General features: G+C 31.7%; 1 long non-coding RNA gene across 2 annotated transcripts; it reads left to right on the top strand.

Moving 5' to 3' along the window:
- The first annotated feature begins 5,433 nt into the window (after positions 1–5,433).
- Positions 5,434–11,966, top strand: LOC109003125. Of its 2 annotated transcripts, XR_004798013.1 has the most exons (7): positions 5,434–6,354; positions 8,630–8,735; positions 8,818–8,932; positions 9,097–9,157; positions 9,267–9,356; positions 10,476–10,539; positions 11,707–11,966. It is a non-coding gene; the product is annotated as an uncharacterized LOC109003125 (long non-coding RNA). The 2 variants fall into 2 exon arrangements; XR_004798012.1 differs by lacking the exon at positions 10,476–10,539.
- The last annotated feature ends 238 nt before the right edge of the window (positions 11,967–12,204 follow it).

The raw sequence follows: 12,204 nt of genomic DNA, 5'->3' as shown, positions 1-12,204 counted from the left end.
CCTCATGATACTCAATGGCAATTTAACATTTTGTCCATTGTCTCTGCTAGCGTGACAATTCATGGCAGTAAAGTCGCTCTCTCCTTTGTGGAGGAGGAATTACTCCACGACTCTGATATGAGTTGAGACTCTTCAAATGACAGAAACATCCTCTGAATGGAGCTATTTCACCCGGTGGTCTTCGGGGGCTTTCTTGGCAACTAATCAAACTTTGATATCAATTCTCGTTGGCCTCAGTATTTGGCCGTGCAAGCAAGGAGTATGTTGCTTTATGCCTCCTAGTCCAGGGACAAGTACAAGTTTGCCTTTACGTGCATGGGAAGTGAACTTTCAAAATGACCAAGGCCACAACAGTCATTATCTTTCTCTCTTCAGCTTGTGGAATTATCACTGTCCCCGACTCTCCGGAAAGATTTTTCTTTTCCCTCTCCTACAACTTATGGAGCCAATGAAATAGCGACACATTCCTGGTCTTTGTTTCTGCCACGAAATTCACAAGAAGGACAACTCAATAAATACACTTAATATCACGATCTGCTATAATATATAGATCATGAAAAGCTTATCTTCGAGACAACGATGGAAAAGGCCAGGTAGTGAAAAGATAAGGTTTAGGATGTGGAGTGGGTGGAACACATCTTTTCATTTCTCACCTTACGGCCTGGATCGATGAAATGTTGTGGTAGAGAATACTTTTTATCTAACATGATAGGACTCTGAGAAAATAGAGAGGACCAAAAAAAAACTTAGTACTTGATCACAAATATATATATATAGATAGAGTAGTACGTCGGTACGAGGATATATTTTCCGCCAGAAAAGATAGATGCCCACCCAAGAAATTAAGATTAAAAAATAGACCACTTAGATATATATATATATATATAGATCATCTGTTTTGAATGCAAATTAAAACGCGTTTTATCAATATATAATTTAAATGATGGTGAGCATGATATATATATATATATATATATTACAAGGTGTTAGACATTCACAAAATACAAAATCTGCATGCAATCACTCTCAAACGTACAGTGCTGATCTCAAGGATCAAGGGTTCTCTGATATTGATCTCTCTCTAGAATAGTAAAAAAATTGTGAATTATTTAGTACTCGGCCTAATCATGGCTAGCCCATGCCATGCCACATGACCTTGCGTATTGGTATTTTAGTTGTTGCTTGAGCCAGTGTCTAACGAGTATGAATTTAATTGGGAGTTTTGTTTCGTCAATTTTTACTTTAATTTCCAAATTAACAATTAATTTCAGTCAAAGTACTTAATTCAAATCAACTACGTACAATGAATTACAAATACTTACCAATACAAATACTTTACATTAACATCTTTTAACCATATAATTGATCAACTTAAAAAAAACGTAACTAATAAATTGAATTATTGCTGAGAGAAATAAAGTGACGAGGATTTATATATACACACACACACACCCCAAAGGGCACAGTACTGAATCATTGCTCGTTACCCGATAGAGGATTCAAATAAAACTTAAAGAGTTAGTGCGTATATGTCAATTAATTAAATAAATGCTGTTACGAATCATATATAAATATATATATATTTTATAATGCAAGGTCGGTGACTAACCCTAACGTGTAAGGATCAAGGAAGCAGCTAGCGTACGTAGCAGTCCCGATACAACATTTTTTATTCTCAGTTTTAAAACACCCTCATATAATAAGTCAAGAGAAATTCTACTCATTATCTTTATACCACACACCACACACCACATATCTATAATTTTTTAACTTTTTTTCCTTATCAAATGTGTGTTGTATGGATGATGAAAAAAATTCAATTAGTTTAGGAAGAATAAAACTAGAAAAATAAAAATAAGTGTGATGTGTAATGTATGGAATGATGAATAACAAAACTCAAGTCAATGAGAACATGAGATGACATGCCACCCTCTTAAGTCTTAACCACTGTTGTCCGATTGCTCGCGTTTCTATTCTCTCAAGCCATATCTTCGTGGGAAAATTATTAGTTATTTATACTTAATATACAGATGACATGCATGATACTTCAATCCTATTATAAAATATCATGTAATATTTAAAATTATTTGTGTAAATACTAATTTTAATTGATATGATCAAAACCTATATATATATATATATATATGATAAGATTGGAGTAGTACTACTATGTCATGTCTATATTTCGAAATTAGTTATTAATTACTCGTATAATCCTATATTTATATATAGTACTTGTGTGGATATTTTTTTTTAATGATTGTATCATCAAGATATACTTCGAAATTAATATATTTTTAAATAATTCAAAACAAAATTACCAAGGATTTGCTACTTTAGTCTTTAATCTGGCGAAGAAGTAAAAGAAAGAAAAAAGGTAAGATATTTTTCCCTTGGCGTTCTCACTAATAATCTTTATAATTTAGGTGTTAATTTAAGCTTTTGTGGTATTTTAAAATTAAATATCGTAGATTTTCTAAATGTGTTCATGAAAATCTTGATGATAAGTCTTTCTAAAAGTAAAGTCTTTCTTTCTAGTTCAAGAAGCTATGATTTTCGTTTCTTTCTATGTTTTACGTGACACTCAAGCACGTTTAATTTATATGTATAAGCTTTTTATAATCTAAGTTTGAAGAAAATATCTAAATATATATATATATATATCTTCGAACCATTGATATGATGACGTTGACGTGCATGATATATATATATATATATGTAAGTGTTTAGTAACCACGTACATTATCGTTATATATAATATTTTTAATACGAATTGACGTACGTACTAGCTAGCTTCTAACCTCTAATTAAAAACATGAATATAAGTTACAACTTGCCCAGTAAAATAAATAACTACAAGTGGAAGAAGAGTGAAATACGTGCGAAAAGTCGATCGCATAGCTAACCACATGATTATTATCATTACATACACATACACATACATGCAGTAAAAACAAGGAAAAAATTAAAGCTTCACGGCAGCTCAAGGTAGCGTGAAATTCCGTCGTACTGATTCCTAAATACTCTAAATAAGTTGAATATTGGGATTTGTGAGAATTTAGCGTAACGAACCATAAATGAGATTAGGGAGAGGGAACTAAGGGGATGTTGCTTAACGCATTTGGCAATTTTTTTTTTTTTTTTTTAAATTTATTTTATTTAGGAGAAGAGCTAGGGACCGTCCACCACCCTCGTAAGTCGTGCAAAATCCCAGTGAGCTTGCACACGTGCTGGCCCAACTCTTTGAGTGATTTTGAAGCCATCTAGACAATCTCTGCCACATAATCTAAAAACAAAATTAATCTAATTCCTTAAATATTACAACGTACGTCCTTTGATTACTTATAAATAAAACCATATGGAAGGAAAAGGAAAAGTTATGGGTTAGTATCCTCTTTATAAATCTGTCCATTAAAAATAATGTTTTCGTAGTCAAACAGACAAAAGCAAACTCGATGGATGCCTCTGGCCACCTAAACCCACCCAGGCTATCATTTCATTATTTTTTTCCTTTCACTTTTGCTGTGTTTTTTTAGAATATAATTTTTTTTTTTAACAAAAAAACTTTTAGGACAACGTTTCAAGATATGATTTTACTGATAATTTTCCTTTTAGTTTTGTTTGTGGCATTAAAATCTTGTAAACTTGTTGGGTTTGATCATTTTTTGTCAAAGTCCAAATTAACTCCAATATATATATACATACATATATATATATATTATATATATATATGCTGGATGGGTCACCTCAGGTTGAGTAAGTAAGTAACTATTAAAAGATCATATGTTTTACTCATTATGGAGATAAAACCTTTTGTTTGGTGCAATCATGATAAAGATCAGCAAATTAATATATATAATAGTGATCATGATCATGATCCTGATCTGGAGTCTTGAGAATGATCACTTCATGCAGATATATTCAAGTATGGGATCACATCCAAATTTACTTTCCTTTCCAAGGACCCACTTAAAAGAGTCTAGTAGTATAACTAAATAATAAAAATAAACTACCATTTTCTATGTAGTAGTGGTGTTACTAATGATATCTTTGGTCTAGAGATAAATAATTCATTGTAAACTACTATATATATATATGGAATTTATGCATATCATAATTCACTTTCTGGTTTTTGATAGACCCCAAAAACTATATATTAAAGAAATTAAGAAAGAAAAAGATATGTTCAAACTTCAAACAAGATGATCAAGAGTTTACAAGGAACACGCTATATATGGCCTGGCTCATGGGTCGACATCGATCGTCTTGAATTAATTATATATAGATATATATATAGAAGTGCATTAACTGGAGGGGCGTTGATGTCTTGAGAATTACTCAAGCTAGCCGCTTTGCTTTTTTCAACTTCAAAAGTCGAATTAAGAGGCTGGCTGATCGCTATTTAAGTGACCAATGCGGTGCAGTAAGATTGCTTACTGCTGCCTGGTCTTTGGACAATCTTAACGTGCTTGGTAAGTGAAGTTAACCTTAATTACAGCTGGTATAGCCGCCCCCTGCTTTTCGTTTGTAAATTAAATTAACAAAACAAAAAAAATTCTTCCTTCGATTACGGCTTGACGTACGTAATTAATTAAGTACCTCTCCTGCAACTACACATGATGAACAAGATACATAACAATCACAATTGATCAAATTGTAGTTAAAAGAAAAAGGCACGCACGTAGTACGTACTGTTAAGTGGTGTATATTAATATATACATCAGTAGATGAAAATAATATTAATGCAGCCATTAATATCTGTACATGCGTCTTCGTATATATATAAATGTTTTATTTTATCGCCGAATATATAACGGCGAGCTGGAAAATCTTGAAAATTTAACAAGTGATCATGGGAATTTGAGTTACGGGTCAAAACATGTTTACTTATTTCTATCTTGTCCTGTAAGGTAAGAGTATATATTCTATTATTGTGCTAGCAAGATGATCATCATCTTGTTTAGTCACCAGAATTAAGGCGCCTAAAGTCTTATAAATAGGCTAGCTAACCCCTACATGCATATAGCTAGGTAGCTAGCTAGCTAGGTAGGTAGGTAAGTTATTTTTTTTTTTCTAAATCTGTAAACTCTCCTAATTAATTACTCACAAGCAACACTTTTTATTCGAAGTATAGGAAATGGCCGGAAATTGTCTAATAATGCCAAAAATATTAATGGCATAAATTTTCTTGTCATGATCTGTTATTAATGCAACGTCGGAATTAATAGTGCCCTCTTTTAGCTAACAAGCTAGCGTTGCATCTGAACGTATTGAAAGAGTATTTATATAAATATATATATATATATATATAAATTTTATTCTTTTTTTGTTAAAGTTAACGTGTTATTCTAAATCCGTCCATTAACTGTAAAAAAAAAAATTCGGATAATAAAAATAACAGATCACACATACCTCGAGCCCTCTCTCCTTTACAACCGATGTTGCCGCCCTCAAAGTGACGGATTTGGCTCAGCATTCAGATCCGCCATGAATCTCAACCCTCAACCAGCCCTTCAGATTCGCTATCGCACGACGTCTTCTCTCTTTCGATAAGTCTTCGCCCACAATTTTTTTTTGTCTATTTTATCCTCTCTCTTTTTTTTTTTTAATCAATGTCTGTGTTCTGTTTTATCTCTGTGGGATGTGAATTTGAAGTGTAATTTGAATTTTTATTGTTGTTTCGTTTATTCTGGATTCAAAAGATTTTGTAGATTTTTTTTTTTTTTTCATCTTTTGCTTGTTGGATTTTTTATCTCAATTTTTGTTTGTTCGATGTGAATCTTCTTATTGGATTTCTGTTTGTTGGTATGGACCATTTTTTTTTGGGTTTGCCATTTGCTTGGATGTAAAATTTGTTATTTTTTCTTTCGGATATGCGACGTTTCTGAGCTCTCTCATCTGCTTCCTCTCTCGCCAAAACTGGGAAAATCCCAGCAACCCTTGTGTTTTTCCCTGTATCTTTCTGTCTCGTAGGTGGCGTTTCGCTATCTCTCTGTCGTTTGGTCACACGCACACACAGCCCTTGACTGAGAACACATTTCTTTGAGATGCTATAGAATAATGATCGTGCAATTTATATGCTATTTTTCTTGATTGGTACAAATTCTGATTTTGGATGAGGCTGACAAGCTATTGGATTTGGGGTTCCAAGATTAATTTGATTATATCTCACTTACCAAAGCTTCGTAGAACTGGTCTTTAGCTACTCAAACCGAGGCAGTTGAAGAACTATCTAAAGCAGGGTTGAGGAATCCTGTAAAGGTTGAAGTTAGGGCAGAAACAAAGCTGGCGAATGGTCCTTCATCGTCAGGACAACTTAACTTTTCAAAAACACATTCAGGCCTTCACAACGCGGTACATTGTGTTTCAAGTTGTTTTACCCCCCATTTTATGAAATTGCACTTTGACTTGGATTACCCGTTGGTTTAGAGTCGTAATGTTGTCTGACTGATGCTTTGACTATATCAAAGATTGGTTGGTTCATGAAGGTGTTTGTGTATATGGTGTTGTTTGAGAATGTATGTACATTTAGTTTATTGGATGCTCTCTAGGATGGCTTCTTATTCTATATTTTTTACACAATTGGGAAAAAAAAAAACTGCCACATCCTTATGAAGTCATGTTACTTGGAACTTCATTTTAAGTTGAGTTGAAGATAAACTTTAAAAATGGATGATTTGTGATGCTGTCATGTTCTAAGATTGAGAAACATTTTCAACCAAATGTATTAGAACATCTGATACTCATACCAAAAACCATGTAAATTTTATTACATTGGCTATTGTGTCTCTTCAAGAGTTACGCCCTTATCTGTCCTTCATCAATCTTAATTTTAATTAAGTTAAAGTCTCAATTTTTCTTGTAGTACATGGAATGTGAAGCATATAAGAATCCTAGCTTGTTGATCTTCTTATCAAGAACAAGTCAATATATAAATATATATATATACTAGCGGTGGTAAACGTGCAAACATCTGCCAAATTGAAGAAAAAAATAAAATGTAACTTTGAATATTAAAATAATCTAATGTATAAGAATAAAATTATTATTTATTTATGTTCATCATTTATTATGAAATTTAAATTATATTAAAAATTCAAATTAATTAGATAGTTTTTTTTTTAAAAAATGTATAGTAAAATTTTATCATTTATTTAATGATGAAAAATTAGTATTTTATAAATTAAAGTTGATTTTTAGTATATGATATAATATTATTCTCTTAAAAATGTTCAGTAAAACTTTATCTTTTATTTAATGATGAAAAATTAGTATTTTATAAATTGAAGTTACTTTTTAGTGTATGATAGAATATTTATATTTTAATTATTTATTTTATGTTAGTTTAAATCAATATTTAAACTTCTACCGTTAGATTAAATCTGAAAATTAAATATGAAAAGTTGTAATTTAAAACCTATAAACCAATATTTTTCTCTACTTTTCCTTTCTCCCTCTCTCTCATTCCCCACGTACGATTGTGATATTAAGGAGACGTTTGGATTTGCAACTCATCTCAGCTCATCTCAACTCATCTCACTACTATTTAGGTTATGTTTGGATGTTGAAATGAGTTGAGTTGAGTTGAGTTGAGATGATAAAATATTGTTAGAATATTATTTTTTAATATTATTATTATTTTGGGATTTGAAAAAGTTGAATTGTTTATTATATTTTGTGTTGGAATTTGAAAAGGTTGTAATGATGAGTTGAGAGTATTTAACTAACCAAACGAAGCCTTATTATTATTCAACAACTTTAACTCACAAATCTCACTACTATTCACAATTCATCTCATTATTATTTACAATCCATCTAAACTCATCTAAACTCATCTCAAGTCATCTAAAATCATCTTCGAATCCAAACGTCTCCTAAGTCGCACATTGACATTCACACAGACGAACCCAAAAAGAAATAGAAAAACCAAACAAACATGAAAAAAAAAAATCTGTTTACTGTTCATTACTGTTGATGAACAGTCATGAACAATATAGGGATATGCGGAAAAAAAAAAATCACACAGCCTCTTTACTGTTCATTACTGTTGATGAACAGTAATATGATAGCCTCTTTTAAGATATAGGCATATATATATATATATATATATAAATTGAAGTTAATTTTAAGTGTATAATAGAATATTTATATTTTAATTATCTATTTTGTGTTAGTTTAAATCAATATTTAAACTTCTACCGTTAGATTAAATCTGAAGATTAAAGATGAAGGGTTGAAATTTAAAATCCAAAAACTAATATTTTTCTCCACTTTTTCTTTCTTCCTCTCTCTCATTCCCCATGTACGATTGTGGTATTACATCGCACATTGGCATTCACACGGACAAAAAAAATAAAAACTAAACAAATATGAGAGAAAAAAAATAAAAACCTTTTTACTGTTTATTACTGTTGATGAACAGTAATAGGATATGTAGAAAAAAAAACATGCGAAGAAGAAAAAAAAACATTATTTACTGTTCATTACTGTTGATGAACAGTACATATATAGACGCTTTTAAGTAATAGACAGATATATAATGTAAGTTATGCCAACATATTATGGTTTGCATTACCTCATTAAAGTATTATGAGTTAGTTCGTAAAATTATTTTTCTTGCCTTATGTAGATATTACATAACTTGTGCTTGTATTGATTATTGGAGGGTCGTTCTTCCACGCCTTTCTGTTTTGAAGGGGTTCTCTTTGATCCCGTTGCATGGCCAGATGAAGCAGGTAATATTAGCACACTAAGTCAGTATTGAGGAGTAGCTTTTTATGGACTAATTGTGAATATCCTAATTTATCATGATTGTAGACTGTGAGGGGAAAAGGCATTAGCTTCATTTAAAGCTCTTTCAAGTGGTATTCTTTTACGTACTGATCTTGCAGCACGTGGACTTGACATTCCAGATGTTGATTGTATCCTGGAGGTAGCTTAATAACTACCTAGATTGGTGTGGCCTATCTGTTATACTATCTTTAAAGATATATATTTTTTAATTTTACTCTTAAAGCTAAGTGTTAAGTGGTGATTTATTTATTGGTTGCTCTTACAATATGATCTTCCTAAAAATCTAGATGTTTTCATACACAGAGTCGGCCGAACTGCCTGGATGGGTAGACAAAGAAATGCCATTGTTTTTCTATTGCCAAAGGTGAATTTCTTAGATCAGTATCCATGTGATAATTAAGCTCTATTTTCATTCATTTTTCATCTGTTGGTTTTAATTTAAGATGAGAGTATTTTTAGTTCTATTCTTACAGGAGGAAGCTAATGTAGAATTCTTACATATAAAAAGGGTTTCTCTTGTAGAGAGGAAATGCTCAGATGAGACTGCTGATGTTGTTCCTTGGGTAAGCATGAATTTGTGCCACTCTCTCTCTAAAATGATAACGTTCTTTTAGAGAAAAATGGTTTAAAAAATTTAAGAGAAATATGTACAAATGTTCTTATTTTTTCGTTTCTAATCTTGCACATGATAGTGCAAGTGTTGGAGAAGGTTGTTCAAGATTTATTGCGATGGTTTTGTTTTGGTCAAGAAGTGGAAATATATTTTGGATGAGAAACAAAAAAGGACAAGGCAGTGAGTTTACCAGTGTATCTCAAATCTGAAAGAAATGCCCAACAATCGCAACACCAACTACAAACTAAAATCGCAGGAGAGATCCACAAGACCAACAAACGTTAATTGGTTAGACATTTTCATGCACATATGTTTTTATCAGTTACATACCCTTTTGGGATGCATGCTTCTTGGATCTACAAAACGTTTTTTCCCCTTTGAATGGATATGCATAAGCCCACAATATTGAAATATATTGTGATCCTACTTTTCATATTCATCTTTTTTACTAGCCAATACTGTAACGTTAGTGATGACAGATGTCATCTGACCTTGCTCTTTCTTGCCATTCCATGTGGAATATTGAGGGGTTCTAGAAGGGAAAGATTGTTAAGTAAGTTTATGGAAAGTGAGTGTGAAAAAATAGACCGACTTATGAAACTTTATATGAGGTGGACTGGCCCATCTTTTTTTCCCTTATACTATTAAATGATCAGGAATAGACTTAGGATTGTATGGAATTTGATAATAAGGCTCTTAATAAGGACTTTTACACCGATAATTTTCATAAAAAATTAGTGACTGCTTATGCATCCAACCTGAACTTCACAACCAATGCCAACTAATACCATGGAGTTCATAGCTTTGGTGGTTTCCATGAATGGTCACATTTCATCTCTGGAATGGCATAACTTTGTACTTGCCTACTCTATTATAAGTTAGAAAAGATCTATTTGAGAGCCATTATCTTCAAATTAATCTTATTGTTGATAATCGTTGATTGGACCCCAATCCTTTTGCTATGATAAGAAAGATTTCAAAGATTGATTGCCCAATAAAAGGAACAAAAATAATTTGGAAACTGCATTCAAAGGCTTATATTCTCATTTCAAGAATATTGAATTTTCAGATATTCTGATAGAGTCAGAACAGAGACTGACCAGTTGGATAGTCTTGAACTTGATGATTTAGAGGTTATTTTCTATCTGCTTTGTTTCTGATTTCTGTATGCCATTTGGAATAACTTCACTTTCAATTAGAATTGAGGTTCACTTTTCTTCCGTTCTACAAATGAATGAAGAAGAGAAGTACAATCGGAGGCTAGAATCTAGACTCTATATCCTTCAGGTTAGATTTTGTTTTGATGACCTGTCAGTTTTAACCATCAAAACGGGTTTTTTGGACACAAGCATAGGCTAACATAATGATCAAAATCATCAGTGATACCTTATTCAATCATTGGGTTTTCTTTTATTTTGTTAGAGATCCATCAAGCATTGCCAGCTTACCAGTAAAAAACCTGAGGAGAAAATAGAGGACATGTTTTTTCCATTAATACTTGTAAAAGAAATTAATTCAAATGTATGAAAATGGGTACTTTTAGTTCAAATAAAAAGCTTTAATTGTATTGTGACCCTGATTCCAATTATGTTTGGCAAAGATTTGAGTCCATTAAATCTAAATTGTAATTCCATGGATGGGTTTTCAAGATAAGGAGAAAATATTGTTCAGCAAATGAGAAATTTCTAAGGCGAATAGGGTTTCCATTTGCAGATTTCTCAATCAACTAATACTATTCCCATTAATCATAGTTACCTGGGAGAAGAGGGTGAGAGGTGGGTTTAGGTTCAAGTAACTTACCATGATAATTTTGATAGGAAAAATAAGGAGAAAATTTACCTTACTGTAGAGGAGTTCGATAGATGTTTAAGCAATTTGAATTGTAGAAGATCATATGGATAAAGCTAAATACTGTGCTGGTCAAGTCACTTTATACATTTTAAAGGTGCATAATCTCTCTCATTTTTCTAATATTTCTAAATTTATAGAATTTGTTCTTTTAATTATTGATGGGGTTATTTTTTTTTTGTATATATTCTATGTACAAGGGTTTTGCTGCCTTGCATTTTTATTGAAATAAATACTATAGGTGATCCCTATGAAAATATACTTCCCACGCCTTGTTGCTTTCAAGTTCTCCATTTGCATTTTTGGGTTAGACCTCTTTACCTATGATCCTGCAGTTAATTGCCGTAATCTTAGGTCATCTTTGGTGCTCTGAGTAAGCATTTGTGTCCAAGTTTTAGATACTATTCCTGTTTTTTTTTTTCCATCTATTAAGTTAATATCTATACGTGCAGGCACGCTCAAATGAGAGCCAAAATTGAATTACTACTAAAGCAGCAAAAGCTTGCTCGGAAGGACATCAAAGATATACTTATAGGCTCCCTTTCACTCCAACTATATTAGTTCAGCCTAAGATTTCTGACATTGTCTTTGTAGGTCTTATTCAAATTCTCATACTAGCCATGATAGTTGCTATATGATATGTAAAAGGGTAGTCATCTACTACCCAAGTGCATTTCAAGTTTCATAAAAATTATGGGCGATATTATTTATTTATAAGACCATGCTATAGCTTCTATTAATGCTTTTCTTTTATAATATATCACAACGTGTAATTATTTATAAATTACATAAATATTATATCGGTATTTAATTAACTAAAAACATTACGTCTTTATTAAGGAAAAATTAGATCTTCACAAAAAAAAAAAATTTAAATATAAACTAAGCAAACGTGCATTGCACGTTGCTTTCACCTAGTGTCTATATATATATATATATATAGAGGCTGT

The sequence above is a fragment of the Juglans regia genome, chromosome 13 (assembly GCF_001411555.2).
Source record: "Juglans regia cultivar Chandler chromosome 13, Walnut 2.0, whole genome shotgun sequence".
Classification (NCBI taxonomy): domain Eukaryota; kingdom Viridiplantae; phylum Streptophyta; class Magnoliopsida; order Fagales; family Juglandaceae; genus Juglans; species Juglans regia.
Note: the sequence above shows the minus strand (reverse complement) of the source record. Positions and strands in the feature narration are given on the sequence as shown.